This window comes from Schistocerca gregaria, chromosome 3 (genome assembly GCF_023897955.1).
Source record: "Schistocerca gregaria isolate iqSchGreg1 chromosome 3, iqSchGreg1.2, whole genome shotgun sequence".
Lineage (NCBI taxonomy): Eukaryota > Metazoa > Arthropoda > Insecta > Orthoptera > Acrididae > Schistocerca > Schistocerca gregaria.
The window spans coordinates 802,592,423-802,609,616 of record NC_064922.1 but is presented as its reverse complement, the minus strand read 5'-3'; positions in this window follow the sequence as shown (position 1 = coordinate 802,609,616).

The following is a 17,194-nucleotide window of genomic DNA, read 5'->3' as shown; positions in this document are numbered from 1 at the left end:
ATCACTTTTCTGAATTTGAGAAACGTCTGATTGTAGTCTATGGCGATAACTGTTTATATTATCGCGACATTGCTGCTCGCGTTGGTCGAGATCGAATAACTGTTAGCAGAATATGGAATCGGTGGGCTCATGAGGGTAATATGGAACGCCGTGCTGGATCCCAACGGCCTCGTATCACTAGCAGTCGAGATGACAGGCATCATATCCGCATGGCTGTAGCGGATTATGCAGCCACGTCTCGATCCCTGAGTGAACGGATGGGGACGTTAGGAAGACAACAACCATCTGCACCAACGGTTCGACGATGTTTGCACCAGCATCGACTATCAGCTTGGTGACCATTGCTGCGGTTACCCTTGACGCTGCATCATAGACAGGGGCACCTGCGATGGTGTACTCAACGACGAACCTGGGTGCACAATGGCAAAATGTCATTGTTTCGAATGAATCCAGGTTCTGTTTACAGCATCATGATGTCGCATACTTGTTTGGAGACATCGCGGTGAACGCACATTTGAAGCGTGTATTCGTAATCACCATACTGGCGTATCACCCAGCGAGATGGCATGGGGTGCCATTGGTTACACGTCTTGGTCACCTTTTGTTCGCACTGACGGCAGTTTGAATAGTGGATGTTACATTTCACATGTTTTACGACCCGTGGCTCTACCCTTCATTCGATCCCTGCGAAACCCTACATTTCAGCAGGATAATGCACAACCGCATGTTGCAGGTCCTGTACGGGCCTTTCTGGATCTCTCACCAACTGAAAACGTCTGGTCAATGGTGGTCGAGCACCTGGCTCGTCACAATACGCCACTCACTACTCTTGATGAACTGTGGTATCGTGTTGAAGCTGCAAGGGCAGCTGTACCTGACACGCCATCCAAGCTCTGTTTCACTCAGTGCCCAGATGTATCAAGGCCGTTATTACGGCTAGAGGTGGTTGTTCTGGGTCTAGTGTAGTATATTTGTCCGATGAATACCCGTTTATCATTTGCGTTTCTTCTTGGTGTAGCAAATTTAAATTTAATGGCCAGTTATATATATATATATATATATATATATATATATATATATCTCAGGGGATATATATCAAGGGATCACCAGTTTACTATTGGAGGGCAGCGTGGAGGGTAAAAATCGTAGAGGGAGACCAAGAGATGAATACACTAAACAGATTCAGTAGGATGTAAGTTGCAGTAGGTACTGGGAGATGAAAAATCTTGCACAGGATAGAGTAGCGAGGAGAGCTGCTTCAAACCAGTCCCTGGACCGAAGACCACAACAACAACACATAAGGAGAGAGGAGTATCCATGTTGCCGGACGAAAGCGAACCCGACAAACAACCATATTACTCACTATGCAGTTCGGAAGCGTCTCCCGAAATTTCTTTAAATTAGATTTCTTGTTGCCAAACAGAAAGCTGGAGGCGTGAAAACGGATGCAGATAAAGCAACTTCCAGTGTTATGTTGGCATAGTTCGCAGCGCAGTACTCAACTCATCTCACAGGAAACTGGAGTCCGCCGAATGTCAGTAAAGAGAATTTTGGCCACAAATATTTATATCAGCCATACAGAATGCAGTTTTACGTCTACGATCCAGAATCAGTGCTTCAGTCTGCACACTGGGTGATATTTAAGCTGGACAAAGTCGTTTCCCCTGGAACGAATAGGTAAATAAACAGAACCACAGATACTGGTCAAATGTTAACCCTAAGATGTTGGAGTCATCGGAGGTAATTGCCGCACCAACAATAGTCGTTAGGTGTAGAATATGAGATTCTTGTATTGTTGAACCATTCCCATCTAACATCATGAGCACTTAGATGGAGATATTCTGACATCGCTGCTGGATATTTGTCCAGACATTCTTGGATATCTAGTTGCCCCGTAGTTGAATAGTTCGTTGACTTCCAATCGAGTGTACGTCCCGTTGCACGGATAAAAGTCCATTAGAGCTGAAGGGACATATGAGGTAACTATGTATGTTATGGCGAACACAAATCACCCCTCAGAGAGTTGTTTGGTGTGGTTTGTGCTGAGATTCTCAACCGTATCAGGCTAATATGCTAAGGAATTAGTGAAATGTGGGAGGATTTTAGGAAAACGTAACTCATCTGTAAAGGAGACCATATACAAAACGCTAGTGCTAGTAATTTCTGAGTACTGATCGAGTGTATGGGATCCCCACCAGATCGGATCAAAGGAAGACTTGAACCACTTCAAAGGCGAGCAGCTAAATTCGTTACCGGTATGTTGGATGATCTCGCGAGTTTTACGGTGATGGTTTGCAAACTCGAATGGAATTCCTGAAGGGAAGACGACTCTTCTTTAGCGAAACTTTACTGAATATCACTGCAGAACGGTCTACTATCGCCAACACACATTTCGCATAAGGAGCATTAAGATAAGAAATGTTAGGGCCAGTATGGAGGCATATAAATGTCTTTGTTCCCTCACTAAGTTTGGGAGCAGGGGAGGCAACGAGTAGTCTAGTAGTGGTACAAAGTTCTCTCTGCCAAGTCGATATGGTGGCTTTTAGAGTGAGTAGGCAGGTGGATGATGGACAACACTTTGAGCACATCGTCTATGCTCTTAGTAGCATTTGCTTTATGCATGTCCGACGGAACAGACTCCACTTGTTTTAGTGCACATGCACAACCAACATCTGAAGTCCTGCAAAAAACGGTAAGGTGTGGTGTTTGATGGGCGGGGATCGTTTTGATGCGACTAGCGGGAAGTTGGAATCAGGTTCTGACGAGAAAGCGTGTCCGGACGTTAAGGCAACCTTTCTGGAAAAGCAGAACATGCGGTTTTTGAGTCCCGACAGGACACGAGTTTCCAGTTCTCAGTCGCATAGCCACAGTGACCCGTGTGCCTGGACGTCAATATTTTCTTCGTCTGGCTGTTGCCTCCCGCTTCCCAATTCTTCTCACCCCAGTTAATCAAGCATTTTCTTTTCTCCATGCGACATTTTGCAAGATCGAATAAAGCTATTACCAAATGAAATGCGCCATTGTTTTCTTGCGCAAATCTTTATCTGTTGGCCGTATTACGTGACCGCTTTCCATTTGAAAATTTCTGGTTCCATCTAAGATGCGGTCTCCCAAATGCCATGTTGGTAATAGCCTCACAGGTTTTCCCATGTCATCCTCCTAATACTACATGCAAAACTTAGCTTGCCCCTTTTCCAAAGCATATCCTGCAAACCATGAATGAAGGGCAGCAGGAAGATTCCATATTCCAGAATTTCCGGAAAACGTTAGACACAGTGCCCCACTGTAGACTTAAGGAAAGATCGAGCACATGGATTAGGTTATCACATATGTGAGTGTCTCTAAGATTGATGTAATAGAACTCAATGCATTATCCTCGGCCGCGACAGTCCTTCAAGAAAAGGGTAACGTGCGGAAACCCCCAGGGATCTGTGACAGAGCCGATCTTATTCTCTATATACATAAAACACCTACGAAAACATAAAATTCACATACGAATCTGGAGCAGCCTCGTGAAGGACCACATATCGTCATTTACTTTTAAGAACCTTATGCTAGACTTCACATAGCAAAACTAAGGCATTAGTTAAAAAGTAATTAGTAAAAATAAGTTATGTGATGTGTTGAGAACAGTGCATTATGTGCTGTTGGTGGCGCAATCGAAAAACTTCTTTTCTTCACATATAAGGTATTCGAGTGCGTCACTTATCAGTATGAGCACCATCGTGTAAACAATAAAGTATTTAGTTAAATATGAAACGTAAAACACAACGAAATTTTTATTCACGGGCTAAAGAATTTTTTTTTTATTAAAATGAATGTAACACCATCCCCAAATAAACTACTCTTGAACCACAAGCTAGAATCCTCTTTGGGCTATGGTTTCCTTACGTCGGTCGTGCCTGTCAGGTATCGAATCCAGCAGCAGAAAGAAGGCTTCACATTCCCGTGATGCCAACACACACAAGCTCTGGCTGTGTGTTAATTAGGCATTTCTTAGACGAGGCGTGTGAACAGGATTAAATCCTTCTATATATGCCACAACTTATTTCGCATCTTTTTCTTTGCTAGGTAAATTTCCAGTTAATCCAAAGACGATTTCGCGTATGCAGTATTCCATGATATGCATTACCTGTCCCATTGTTACGTTCTACCTACTGTGAGTAGAAAACCAGTGGTGTGTTATTATGCTGCTTGTAACACTTCTGACTTTTTCTTCCCGTTTATCTAATACAAAGCTAACTAACTTATTATACGCGGTCTGATGTCATTGTAAAATTTTAAATGTCCTGTAGATTTGAACGCAGATTTCACATCTATAATCTTTCTTCAACATTTACCCTTAACATTTTTTTCTATTTCGAAGCATTAAATTTTAATTGTTTGATTTGTATTAGCGTATGATTTAGCTTTTGTTTTGCTACTCAGTCTTGTGACATATTTGCGTGCTGCTATTGTTACACAAAGAATGTGCAGCGTCCAGCAGTTTTAAAAGAAGCTGAAGGAGAACTGCTTTTCTGTGCCACGAGCAGACGTCTTCGACCATCGGCTCTCACAATAGTTCCATCTCTCGGCGCGACGCCGTGTCGCCGCTCTTGACCTACTTAACCGTCCATTGGGCGATTTGCCAGCGCGGATGCGTCGTCGCTGTCAACAGACCATATATCAGGCTCAGGCCAACTGTCTGGCTGCCGTAAAGCACGTTCACAGCCAGTGCAGTCCTACCTCAACAGCGTAAACAGCAAGTAACAGTATTTACTGAGGAAAAAAACCTACATAGAGCGAACGCCAAAGGCCACTTGCTTGAAGTTGCGTGGTACAGCGCGAAAGCTTTCTGAACTGGTTTACAATTGCAAACATGTAATGACATCAATAAGCCTAAGAGAAAGTACATTGAAATGTTTCACGTGAAACGTTAAAATTACAGCAACAACTGACGACATTATACCTCGTTCATAGCGAAATGTTTATTTACGCTTTACGAAGACTGATTCCCAGCACTAAAGATAATTTACGTTTCATTGGCCTTGGTCCAAGGAGTATTATCTGCCTAAAGTTTCACCTTTCAGTGGCAGAGATATCATCAGTGGCTATAAAACTCAGATATAAGTTAACCACAAGCTTAGCAAGCCGAAGAGTTCAGCCTGCTGAGGTTTACGTTTGAAAAAACTCAGCCTCTAAAATATTAGATTTTATGGAGACAATAAATCAAGCTGGCATTGGAAGTGAGTATATGACTATGGATATTTTTCAGGCGCACACAAGATTATAGAACAGAACAATGATTATGCATTACCATTTTCAAATACATAGATTTTGATAAAGTTTTCGATTGATTATCAACAAAATCTCTAACAGAGTTTGAGAAACAAGACACAAACACAACATATGGTAGTATAGTGAGGAACTTATCCGTCAGTGCTTCTATTAGACTAGTTAAAAAATGAGGAATTCAAAACAGGGTAACTGGTCAGACAGGCAAGGCGATTCTATAGTAATCAATAACATTCTCAGCAGCTGTACATAAATTTTCTTACTGTTCAACTAAGAAAAAAAACCGTTAATACGTGTAAATGAAACTTCTTTTGGTTTTCTGTGTATCGCTGCTGTCCCTGTACTTTTTGCAAATAATGCAAACGTAATTCAGCGACTACTCAACGTAACAGCAGAATGAATTTTCACTGTGCAGTGGACTGTGCACTGATACGAAGCTTCCTGGCAGAATTTAACTGAGTTCGAGACAGGGCCTCGATCTCGGGCCAGATGGTAGAGCACTGGCCTTCGAAAGGCCAGTCTTTGGATCGGGTCCCGATACGACACACGGTTTTAACCTGTCAGGATTTTCTATATCGGCTCGCATTTCACTGTTGAGCGAAAATTAAGTCTGTAAACATTCCCCAACGCTGTGGGTAAAATGTCTCCGCAATACGGTTTCTTCCAGGAATATTAGTCCCGCAAGTTTCACAGGCGAATTCTGTGAAGTTTGGCAGGCAGAAGATAAGGAAGCGGTACTGACGGATAAAAGTTCTGAGGGAAAGTCGTAAGTTGTTGTCAGGTAGTACACGTGGTAGAGCACTTGCGCTCGAAAGACAAAGGATCCGCGTTCGAATCACGGTCCGACACACAGTTTTAATCTGGCAGGAAGTTTCGACTAAGTAGCAATTAGAAATGGGAAGATTCATTGGATATGAAACTCTCAGGCAATTTTCTCGCTCCGTGACTGTCGTCCCCCTTTCCCTTCTTTGTCTCCACCCTACCTTAACTTCCATTCACTCACACAATCAGTGAATGACAATCGTGTGATAGGGTAAAGAAAGATCAAACGGCATTTGAAAGAATAAATTATATGAAACACCAAACTTAGTGCATCTCCTTCCCAGAGATTTTACAACCGTTCTCTCAGATTAAATATAGCGTAAGAGTTCCAGTTCAAATGGCCCTTAGCGCTTTGGGACTTAACAGATGAAGTCATCAGTCAACTAAACTTAGAACTACTTAAACCTAACTAACCTAAGGACATGACACACATCCATGCCCGAGGCAGCATTATAACCTGCGCTCGTAGAATCCGCGTGTTTCCGGACTGAAGCGGATAGAACCGCTCGACCACCGCGGCCGGCGGAGACTAAGTGATCGTGCAACTAACATAATGTGCCAGTGACAAATTAACTCACGTTACGTGAAACGAAGTGGCAGACACGGTTGATCAAAAATGGTTCAAATGGCTCTGAGCACTGTGGGACTTAACATATGGGGTCATCAGTCCCCTAGAACTTAGAACTACGTAAACCTAACTAACCTAAGGACATCACACACAACCGTGCCCGAGGCAGGATTCGAACCTGTGACCATAGCGGTCGCGCGGTTCCAGACTGTAGCGCCTAGAGCCGCTCGGCCACCCTGGCCGGCAACGGTAGATCGCTTTGTTGTAAGGCTAGTAGTAAAGCCTGATAAGACCAAAATAATGTAAAACCAATACTGAAAACTAACTAGTGTAGCGTTGTTGCATTAATTTGTGGTGTAAGCGGTGCTGCTATTCAAGACCATAAAAGTGGGTTAAAACTGTGAGCTGTCTGGGGAAGTTAAACTTGCGTTACTGAGCCACTGTTTCACCAGGTATCCAGTCTAGCTTACCAAATTCCCAACCAGATTAACATTAAGTATAATCTTTTAATAGTCATACGAAAACCGGTGAGATAGTATTTAAATAAAAAGGAATAACTCAATTTATATTTGGAAATTTATTTTAACATTGATCATTGAAATTTCAGCATATTAAACTTGAGTATAACTAAGCTGGTGCCTTATTTAGGATTGCGAAAAGGTGAGTTTGTAATCTTACGGATCACATCAAATATGGAGCCAAGATTGGGAGACTGCATACAACACTGCATTCATAAAAGAACACACGAAGAACGTGGAAACATATGCAAGGGGAAATTAACGACAACCAACCGATTCAATTTTCACCCAAAGAAGTTACGTTCGTAGCGCAATCCTGTCCGTCATGTAATTACCACAAACTGCTATACTAAATTCATACTAACTCTCTGTGAAATCTTCCCGAAAAGAATAGCTGAGGGCTACTTTGATGATTACACAGCATGCTTCACGTGGTCAACTTGGTTTACACAAAGAGTGTAACTCCACAATAATTTTGATAATTAAAATAAATTAGATCGAAAAGCAATTTATAAAAGAAAAACCTCGAACTGGTTACTATCGTCTTACTATTAACCTGATGGATCAAACAATTGTATAAGCACGTGGTACTGGTCTCACAAAGTACACACCACGTGGGTTGAAAATAAAGAAAAGTTGCTATATAGAAAAATATTGTCAAGACGAGACGTTATAATCTCACGCACATTCGCATTTAAGATTGATATGATGTTAGTTAGAGTTACTGATCAACACGTGGTTCCACTTTACTCACATAGTAGTGACAAAGCAACTACCGGAAGATATTCTTAACTGTACACTCGAATCACACTGCGTTGCAATTTAAACTTCATATATTTTAGAGCTAAACCTGAAATTAAGGTGATAAAATTTTCAGTTAGGCTGAACTTAAGAAATACATTGTCCTACGGACTTAGCAGACACGCGCTTGGCCGGAGATCTTACCGCTTCAGACGCTCGCCACGGACAGACTGACTTGGGTTTCTATTAGGGGTGCTTCCGTATACAAAACGGAAGTGACCAGAGAAGCAGATTCCTATACCAACATGACAAGGGACGGACAGGACAATACTAAGGATAGAAACCTCTTTGCTTTTAGAAAGCGTAGCTACCTGTTCCGACGTTGGTCCTACTGTTCTCTAGCAGACAGGCTTGTCTACTACCATCCAGCATGCAAATATAAATATATTTGGTCATTCATTCTTTCACACAGAAGGGAAGGGGGATGACAGTATCTTATCACATAATGTACATAAAAGAAAGCGGATGTAGGTTCCGTATGAGACTGTGTGACATGATTTACATATATGAATTAGATGTAAACTGTGCTTTGAAGTGTAGTAGTGTGACATATCGTTCTTGTTTATGTGAAAAGGTAACACGTTCCACTGCTCAGTCTCCTCGTAGATAGTCAGAAACGCCACAGTAAATTTCTAAGAGGAATTTATGCCGTAAATGACAACAAATTTAAGAAATTAACATGAAAGGAATCCCACAGAGACCTTTCACTAGTCCAAATTCAGACTGCGATTGACATGAAACAGTTGGCATTTTGCATTGAAAATGATCGAGACAATGTGTTATACTGGTAAAAAAAAAAGAATATACAAAAATAAGCTTTCTACGTGTAACAAGATAAAAGGTTACAATAAGCCCATACAAGTACAGCCAGTTTAGTCTTACAGTAGGGAGAAGAAGACGAAAAACTGACTATTAACGCGTAAAACCGTAGAGGTGACGGTAGTTGTAATTAAACATTCGCATATTGAGCCAATGTAGATTGAAAGTTCTCTACTCTATGGTTAATCTAATGTTTGATAATGATCTTCAGACTCTACCTTCAGGATATGTGTTGTTAACATTGTTAGTCTCCTAACCTGCCGTTAGGCACCGGCACTGGTTCATTTTTCTTTGAGGATCTCAGTCCCCAGCGACCAGGGACTTCCAGCGTGAGTGGCACAAGTTACTGTCGTTGCTTCGCCAACATGTAGTGCCTGCTCTACGAGAGTCGTCAAGACCACCAGGTTTGAACCAGTGTGATTACTATCTGTACGGTTACCTGAAGAACAGGGTTCAACAACGGAACACTAACGTAGGTTTGAAGTTTAAGGTGAGCATAGCAAGGGAGGTAGCCAACATTCCAACTGAGATGTTTTGGGCAGCAGTGGTGCAATCTCTAGTGCGATTCCAGGCTGTCGTTGATCCAGACGGCCGTCGCAATTAGCAACGTCTGCAGCGTGGAATGTAAATATTGTAACAGTTAACAAATGTTACCCACTCACATGCAGATTCAAATTTGCTTCTTCCAATGGCTTGTTTTTTATTTTCGTCCATAAGTTCTTACTAATGTTTCCACAAAGTTTCATTGTCCTACGATAAGTCATCTTTTATGAGGACTAGGGGAACTTAGATTTCCTGTCCTGCTTAGTGAAGGGTGTTTACAATTAAATAATTGATCAGGGAAGGTACTGGAATGGAAGACGTATCAAAAATCGGAGCGAAGGTACGTGAGACACATAGCTAGAACAATACGAGTAGATAATGTGTGTATCAAGAAAATACCATGTTGCATTTAAAGAGATAAACTGAAGAAGAAAAACTTTAAGACCACATCCAATGAGCTATTTAATGCTCATGGTGGCATTTGCGGGCATTTCATGGAATAAGGGAAATTATATATAAAATGAATAGACAGTAAAGGACCATAAACAGGGACAACCATTGACCGAAGCGACTTTGACGAAGGGCAGAATTTTGTGGCCCTGCGCTGGGAGCGACTGCCCTATAAACAGCCTAGATGGTAGGTTGGTCCCGTGCTACTGTCGTAAGCATCTGTGGACAGGACGATGAAGTAACGAATAGGCGACGAGGTGATAGACGTCCACGGCTCAGAACTTCGAGGTCGGATGGTAGCCTGCTCTGTAAATCCCTCTATGAGGGTGAAGATTTGTCTGATATGATAGAAGAAGGAACAGGAATCTATTTAGAAGATATAGGGGATCCAGTATTAGAATCGGAATTTAAAAGAGCTTTGGAGTACTTACGGTCAAATAAGGCTGAAGGGATAGATAACATTCCATCAAAATTTCTAAAATCATTTGGGGAAGTGGCAACAAAACGACTATTCACTTTGGTGTGTAAAATATATGAGTCTCGCGGCATACCGTCTGACTTTCGGAAAAGCATCATCCACACAATTCCGAAGACGGCAAGAGCTGACAAGTGCGAGAATTATAGCACAATCAGCTTAACAGCTCATGCATCGAAGCTGCTTACAAGAATAATATACAGAAGAATGGAAAAGAAAATTGAGAATGCGCTAGGTGACGATCAGTTTGGCTTTAGGAAAAGTAAAGGCACGAGAGAGGCAATTCTGACGTTACGGCTAATAATGGAAGCAAGGCTAAAGAAAAATCAAGACCGGTTTATAGGATTTGTTGACCTGGAAAAAGGGTTCGACAACATAAAATGGTGCAAGCTGTTCAAGATTCTGAAAAAAGTAGGGGTAAGCTATAGGGAGAGACGGATCATATACAATATGTACAATATCCCAGAGGGAATAATAAGAGTGGACGATCAAGAACGAAGTGCTCGTATTAAGAAGGGAGTAAGACAAGGCTGTGACCTTTCACCCCTACTCTTCAGTCTGTACATCGAGGAAGCAATGATGGAAATAAAAGAAACGTTCAGGAGTGGAATTAAAATACAAGGTGAAAGGATATCAATGATACGATTCGCTGATGACATTGCTATCCTGAGTGAAAGTGAAGAAGAATTAAATGATTTGCTGAACGGAATGAACAGTCTAATGAGTACACAGTATGGTTTGAGAGTAAATCGGAGAAAGACGAAGGTAATGAGAAGTAGTAGAAATGAGAAGAGCGAGAAACTTAACATCAGGATTGATGGTAACGAAGTCAATGAAGTTAAGGAATTCTGCTACCTAGGCAGTGAAATAACCAATGACGGACGGAGCAAGGAGGACATCAAAAGCCGACTCGCTGTGGCAAAAAAGGCATTTCTGGCCAAGAGAAAACTACTAATATCAAATACCGGCCTTAATTTGAGGAAGAATTTTGTGAGGGTGTACGTCTGGAGTACAGCATTGTATGGTAGTGAAACATGGACTGTGGGAATACCGGAACCGAAGAGAATCGAAGCATTTGAGATGTAGTGCTATAGACGAATGTGGAAAATTACGTGGAGTGATAAGGTAAGGAATGAGGAGGTTCTACGCAGAATCGGAGAGGGAAGGAATATGTGGAAAACACTGATAAGGGGAAGGGACAGGATGATAGGACATCTGCTAAGGCATGTGCTCCCTGCCGCCTTTGGATAAGTCGCTGCAGCAGCAAGTCGTATACTCCTAGCTCACTCATTTGTTACATATTTTAATTCTTAATTTCTTTGCGTGTTTTTGGTACCTGCATTGTTTAATTCATAAATTTCGGGCGTGTTATCGTATTTGAGAGTTGTAGCATCGCGTTTTAGTACCTGAATAGTGTAAATTCGCGTAGTCGTTTGTCTTCCGTTTTTGTTTTGAACGGTAAGTGTCGGTTGGTCACAGTCAGTTTGCTCTCTGCCGCCGTTGGATAAGTAGCTGCAGCAGCAAGTCGTATACTCCTAGCTCACTCTTTTGTTACATATATTAATTCTTAATTTTTTTGGGTGTTTTTGGTACTTGCATTGTTCAATTCATAAATTTCGGGCGTATTTAAGTATTTGAGAGTTGTAGCATCGCGTTTTAGTACCTGAATAGTGTAAAATCTTTTAGTTTCCTTCCGCCGCCGAGCAGTGTCAGCAGTGCGCAAGTAGCAGCATTACTGCATTTACTAGGAAATCTTGTATTTTAATAACCGCTTAAATTTTGTGTTGATTTTTTTGGCGCTCTCTGTAGATTAGCTCAGACGTCCTTTGCACAACAGTTATTAGCGTGGATAGGGACTGCAACTGCTGTGTTCGGATGCAGGCTGAGTTGGCATCCCTTCGCTCCCAGCTTCAGGCTGTGTTGGCTTCGGTCACACAGCTTGAGGCTGTTGCTAATGGGCATCACTGTGGGGATCCGGATGGGGGTTTGTCGGGGACGGCCAGCTCGTCCCACGCATCCCCCGATCGGACTAAGACTGTGGTTGCCCGGGATACTGCCCACATTGAGGCTGATCCCTCACCTGTGGTAGAGTGGGAGGTCGTCTCAAGGTGTGGCAGAGGGCGAAAGACATTCCGGAGGGCTGAAGGGAAGGCTTCTCCGGTTTGTCTGACGAACCGTTTTCAGGCTCTGTCTCAGGCTGATGCTGATCTTTGGCCTGACATGGCTGCTTGTCCTATTCGAGAGGTTGCCCCTCAGTCTGCAAGATCCGGGCGGTCGCAGAGGGTGGGCTTACTGGTAGTTGTGAGCTCCAACGTCAGGCGCGTCAGGCGCGTCAGGCGCGTAGTGGGGCCCCTTTGGGATATGGCACCAAGAGAGGGGAAGAAAACCAATGTGCATTCCGTGTGCATACCGGGGGGAGTCATTCCAGATGGGGAAAAGGTCCTTCTGGATGCCATGAAGGGTACAGGGTGAACCCATTTGCAGGTGGTCGCTCATGTCGGCACCGACTATGTGTGCCGCTATGGATCGGAGGAAATCCTCTCTGGTTTCCGGCGGCTATCTGATTTGGTGAAGCAGAGATCACCATCTGCAGCATCGTCGACAGGACTGAATGCGGACCTTTGGTACAGAGCCCAGTGGAGGGTCTGAATCAGAGGCTGAGACGGTTCTGCGACCATGTGGGCTGCAGATTTCTCGACTTGCGCCATAGGGTGGTGGGGTTTCGGGTTCCGCTGGACAGGTCAGGAGTCCACTATACGCAACAAGCGACTACACGGGTAGCAGGGGTTGTGTGGCGTGGGCTGGGCGGTTTTTTAGGTTAGATGGTCTCGGACAAGTACAGAAAGTGCAACAGCCTCAACAGGTGCGGGGCAAAGTCAGGACATGCGGGGACCAAGCAGCAATCGGTATTGTAATTGCAAACTGTCGAAGCTGCGTTGGTAAAGTACCGGAACTTCAGGCGCTCATACACTCCTGGAAATTGAAATAAGAACACCGTGAATTCATTGTACCAGGAAGGGGAAACTTTATTGACACATTTCTGGGGTCAGGTACATCACATGATCACACTGACAGAACCACAGACACATAGACACAGGAAACAGAGCATGCACAATGTCGGCACTAGTACAGTGTATATCCACCTTTCGCAGCAATGCAGGCTGCTATTCTCCCATGGCGACGATCGTAGAGATGCTGGATGTAGTCCTGTGAAACGGCTTGCCATGCCATTTCCACCTGGCGCCTCAGTTGGACCAGCGTTTCGTGCTGGACGTGCAGACCGCGTGAGACGACGCTTCATTCAGTCCCAAACATGCTCAATGGGGGACAGTTCCGGAGATCTTGCTGGCCATGGTAGTTGACTTACACCTTCTAGAGCACGTTGGGTGGCACGGGATACATGCGGACGTGCATTGTCCTGTTGGAACAGCAAGTTCCCTTGCCGGTCTAGGAATTGTAGAACGATGGGTTCGATGACGGTTTGGATGTACCGTGCACTATTCAGTGTCCCCTCGACGATCACCAGAGGTGTACGGCCAGTGTAGGAGATCGTTCCCCACACCATGATGACGAGTGTTGGCCCTGTGTGCCTCGGTCGTATGCAGTCCTGATTGCGGCGCTCACCTGCACGGCGCCAGACACGCATACGACCATCATTGGCACCAAGGCAGAAGCGACTCTCATCGCTGAAGACGACACGTCTCCATTCGTCCCTCCATTCACGCCTGTCGCGACACCACTGGAGGCGGGCTGCACGATGTTGGGGCGTGAGCGGAAGACGGCCTAACGGTGTGCGGGACCGTAGCCCAGCTTCATGGAGACGGTTGCGAATGGTCGTCGCGGATACCCCAGGAGCAACAGAGTCCCTAACTTGCTGGGAAGTGGCGGTGCGGTCCCCTACGGCACTGCGTAGGATCCTACGGTCTTGGCGTGCATCCGTGCGTCGCTACGGTTCGGTCCCAGGTCGACGGGCACGTGCACCTTCCGCCGACCACTGGCGACAACATCGATGTACTGTGGAGACCTCACGCCCCACGTGTTGAGCAATTTGGCGGTACGTCCACCCGGCCACCCGCATGCCCACTATACATCCTCGCTCAAAGTCCGTCAACTGCACATACGGTTCACGTCCACACTGTCGCGGCATGCTACCAGTGTTAAAGACTGCGATGGAGCTCCGTATGCCACGGCAAACTGGCGGACACTGACGGCGGCGGTGCACAAATGCTGCGCAGCTAGCGCCATTCGACGGCCAACACCACGGTTCCTGGTGTGTCCGCTGTGCCGTGTGTGTGATCATTGCTTGTACAGCCCTCTCGCAGTGTCCTGAGCAAGTATGGTGGGTCTGACACACCGGTGTCAATGTGTTCTTTTTTCCATTTCCAGTAGTGTATAAGTACAATTTCAAACAGCCAAGATCGCTATTGTATAATACATACTGTGATGACCGATTTTGGCAAACTATCTTGCCACCTCAGATGTTCTGCAGTAAAAGGTCTGATGATGGCAACGTAGTTTGCTGAAACTAGTCATCACAATAGATACTGTACAATAGCGATCTAGTCTGCTTCTGTTTTTACATTAACATATTTCGCCCTAACTTTATAATATCAACCATATATGGACTGGGTTGAGGATGCTCAGCTATTATCGCCCCAATTTTTATATTAATGTTAGTCACCATATATCAGTCTTTGTCTTTACCCTCAATGTAAACTTTTGTGGGGCAAGGGGAAAAGATAGTCCACTGATACATGGTGACTAACATTAATATAAAAATTGGGGCGATGATAGATAGCTGATAAGGGGGCAACGATGGTCAGTTTAGATTTTGGATCAATGTCAGTCTATTTATAGGAAGAAGGAGTGATGATTAGATAGTGTAGTTAGGGTACGATAGTCTGTTTACGGGACATGGCAGTGATGATCAGTAAAGCTGATATATGACGACCACCATTACCTGGAATGCTATTCCGACAATCATTCTTGTGAATATAGTGCATTATTCAAAAATTGAGAAACATATTGCCAGTTCTATATAAATATTATTGATGCTTTAGACAAATAGTCCTAAGTCAGTACAACGTAAGACGGTTTTCATAACAGTTGTTAGAAAAATGTCTCTTTACAAACCAGTACACATATATAAAGCAATGCTCGTGTGAAACTCAGCTTGCCCTTTTCTCATTTGATATCTTAAAAAGCATGAACATCAAGCAGCAGGAAGATTCCATATCCCTAGATTTCCGGGAAATATTTGACAAATTGCTACTCTGCAGACTGTTAACGAAGGTCCGAGCATACAGACTAGGTTACATGATATGTTGGTGGCTCGGAGACTTTTTAAGTAACAGAACCTAGTACGTTGTTCTCGACGACGAGTGCTCATGAGAGATAAGAGTATCCCTATATGTGCTCCAGGGAGGTGTGATAGGACTGCTGTCATTCTTTGTATATATACATAATGTGATAGACAGGGTGAGCAGCAGTTTGCAGTTTACAGATGTTTGCTGATGATACTGTGATGTATTGGAATGTTGTTTCGTTGAATGACTGTAGGACAGTAGAAGAAAGCTTAGACAAAATTTCTGATTGGTGTGATGAATGGCAGCTTTCTTTAAATTTAGGGTTCAAAAATGGTTCAATGGCTCTGAGCACTATGGGACTTAACGTCTGAGGTCTTCAGTCGCCTAGAACGTAGAACTACTTAAACTTAACCAACCTAAGGACATCACACACATCCATGCCTCAGGCAGGATTCGAACCTGCGACCATAGCTGTCACGTGGTTCCAAACTGTGGCGCCTAGAACCACTCGGCCACCCCGGCCAGCTAAATTTAGGAAAACAAAAATTAAAATGCAATGTGTAGGACAAAAGTCCTTTGATATTCGTATACAGAATTAGTAAGAGTCTTGTCTGGCACAGTCACATCGAGTGAGTCTATGGATACAAAGATGAAAAGCGACTTGAAAGGGAAAGAGCACATCAGGTTGGTAATACAGAAGGTGAATGCTCGACTTCGTTTTACTGAGAGAATTTTGGCAAAGAAGACAACGTAGTGTCACCCATTCTGGAATACTGCTCGGGTGTTTGGGATCCCCACCAGGTTGGATTAAAGGAAGACATCTGTGTACTTCAGACATGTGCTCCTGGGTTTGTTACTGGTAGGTTGATTCAGTACATCAGTATTATGGAGGTAATTGGTGTCTGGAATAGGAATCGCTGGAGGCGAAACTACGTCCTTTGAGTGAAACCCCATTGTGGAAATTTAGAGAACTGGCATTCGAGGCTCCTCTGCAGTACGACTCTGCTGCCATCAACTTCCATTTCGGATAACGACGTCGAAGAAGGAAAACAAGTGCTGATACGGAGGCTTATATAGAATCGTTTTTCTCTTGCTCTGTTTACAACTGAAGCAGGATTTGAAATGACTAGTAGTAGTAAGTGGTAGTCTCTGCCATGCAGGAGTGGAGATTTGTGGAGTATGTGTGTAGATGTAGGTCCTTTTGCCATCAAGTGTAGGGTATAAATTAATTGCATTCTTCCACTAACTGACAATAATTCAAGCTGCCTATTTCTTTGTCAGCAAGGTTGCAAACTGATCAGTGAATTCTAGCCAACACGTCTGTGGGGAGTCATAGGCAAGGTCAGGAGCGTTTATACACATAGTCACATTTGGGTCCAAAAACGTCAGTTGCCTGCTTAATATCATATTTTGTACCACATGTGTTTTTAGATACCTAGACCAAGGAAAGGTATAGAGACATTTAATTGCATGGTCCACAGTAATGTTTTAGACATATATTTTGATGGATATATCTGTTTGCACGCAAATAGCGTTATTACACGTGACATTAACTTTCATTTATATGTAGCTTACGGTTTTTTTGGGCATTTTAGATGATGAAGTAACACTGTGACAT